Here is a 2,745-nt window from a genome sequence, read left to right on the forward strand (position 1 = left end):
TTTGATTCGGGGAGAGTCAAATGCCTTGGCCTTATCAAAGATCTAGTAGTGTCCCTCAACCAAATCCCAGCCAAAAATGTATTGATGGATGTACTGGTCGCTAATATACCTCCACGGTTTGGCATGTTGATTTCAAGGTCTTGGGGGGCAAAGCTGAAAGGAACCTTGCAACTTGATTTTTCAAATGCTACTATACTGGGAAAAGAAGATGAAATTCATGAGCAAAGAAAGACCAAATAATCACACTATCCATGTTGTACATAATGATCTAGAGTATTTCATGTTGTATAGTGATTTGAATTCAATTTATGATTATAGTCAAATTGTTTAGATTTCAGAAGTTTCAGATGTCATAAGTAGTGTATAAGAAGATTTGATTATAGAAAAATAGGAAAATAATACTAAAAGTTTACAGCCAGAAATTTAATCTGAAGAGATTGTTGAATCAGTGCTAGAAACTCATATTGTTGAAAGAGTAAGTCATCCTCCAAAAAATGAGAAAGATCAATCCTCTAAAATTTTGTTTCCCGATGAGGAAGAAGGTATTTGGACCATTGAGTTTGATGGTGCATTTGGGAAGGAAGGAGTTGGAATTGGCATGTGCATTCATGTCCCCTTGCATCAGTCATGCAAAATTCCTCGAAATGTAAGATTAAGTTCTTATAAATTGGCTTTTGATTGCTCTAATAATGAGGTGGAGTACGAAGAACTGATTGCTAGCCTTAAAATTCTAAAAAACAAATTGTGAGCAAAGAGAATTTTAGTTTATGGTGACTCCGAGATAATAATTAAACAGGTAAAAGGGGAGTACTAGGCCAAGAATCCAAATATTATAGCTTATAGAAAAGTTGTCCTTGACATTCTTAAGAATTTTTTAGAGTATACTTTACCTTTGATCCCTAGAACTCAGAATATGATGGCTGATTCTCTCGCCATTGCAGAAAGTATGGTTAAGGTTCCTACCCATTCAGGTAAGAAGTATTCAATTCATGTCAAACACAACCCAACTGTCCCTGACAATCTAAGATATTGGCAGGTGTTTTGGGATGACAAATAGATTAATAAATTTTGCAGATGGAGGATGAATTTTTGAATTCTCATAAGGATGATACATGTGATGAAGATGATTAGGAAATTGAAGCAATGGAGGTTGAATTGTGGGAGTTGAAAGACAATAATATTCCATGAGGTCTTGTAACTTTGCAAGAATTATTTGATCATGATGATGTTGCTAGAAATCCCACCATGGTCCCTACAGAAAAATGTGTTGAGGATGTAAACATTGGTTGTTCAGAAACCAACTCACAAAACATATAAAAGATAGATCAATGACTTCAAAATCAGCCTCTTTGAGGGGGAAACCTCCTTTACATTACACAAATGAACAATTATTGGATGATACAAATGACAAAAACTCCTTTCTATATATAGGAGTCTAAGGGGTCACACTATAATCAAAGTTGACATAACAATAATAATATAAGGGCACAACAATAATAATAGTGGGATTCTACGGGGCACAATAATAACAATAAGGGCTACAATGACAATAGTAATGGGGGAATCACTAGTATTATAGGGACCTAACATGACCCTCTCCTTCAAAAAAGTGTTTTCCTCAATGCTTTAGTAGTTCTGGATGCTTCTGTATAAAATTCTCATCCTCCCATGTGGAATCTTCACTGGGTAAGTTCTTCCACTTGACAAGATACTCTGAAATTGATTGATTTCATAGTTTTCGAGTTCTTATTTTTGTGAATCCTTCAGGTTCCAATATGATTTTTCCTTCCTCGTCAAGTTCTGGAAATATTGTTTGAACTAGGAGCTTGTCACCAATAATCTTCTTTAAGCATGAAACATGGAAAACTAGCTGCACTCGTGAAGCTGCAAGAAGCTGCAATTTGTATGCCATTGTACCAATCTTTTGCAACACCTTGTACAGACCATAATACATTGGTGATAATTTATTATCCTTCTTAGCTTGATTGAGGGATATTTATCTATATGGTTGTATCCATAGAAATACCTAGTCACCTACATTAAAACTTCTTTCCCTGTGATGTTGATCTGCATGTTGTTCCATTCTATTATGTACCAAAGTTTGGTTATCCTTTAAGAGTTGGAGAACTTTTTGTTGATGCTCGATGTCATGTTCTACTGCTTGAACCTTAGAATTTTCTCTTAAATATGATGTGATGGATGGAGAGTGATATCCATAAAGTGCGATAAATGGGGTCATTTTTGTTGCAGTATGGAAGGAAGTGTTATACCACCATTTAGCTAGAGGCAACCATTTGACTGATTGCGTTTGTTTATTAGATACAAAGTAATGAAGAGATCCTTCCAAACATTTGTTTATTATCTTAGTTTTCCCATCAGATTGAGGATGATAAGATGAGCTATGAGCTAACTAAGGACCAAGACAAGAAAATAATTTTGTCCAAAAGTTTCCCGTGAAAATGGGATCTCTATCACTTACAATAATCTTTGGGTTTCCATGTAGCTTTTGAATTATTCAATAAATGAAATAGAAACTGTACTAGATTTAAATGAATGAGAGAATGCACAAAAGTGTGCATAGTTGGTAATTTTATCAACTACCACCATGATGACACTCTTTCCTTTGGACTTGGGTGAACCTTTAATAAAATTCATTGAAACCTCCTCCCAATGTTGACTTGGAATGGATAAAGGTTGTAATAAACCTGGGGTCTTAATTCTTTAAACTTTATTTTGTTGGAAAAG

This window comes from Pinus tabuliformis, chromosome X, assembly GCF_031772625.1.
Source record: "Pinus tabuliformis cultivar Carrire ecotype Pingquan chromosome X, CPIR1, whole genome shotgun sequence".
NCBI classification, from domain to species: domain Eukaryota; kingdom Viridiplantae; phylum Streptophyta; class Pinopsida; order Pinales; family Pinaceae; genus Pinus; species Pinus tabuliformis.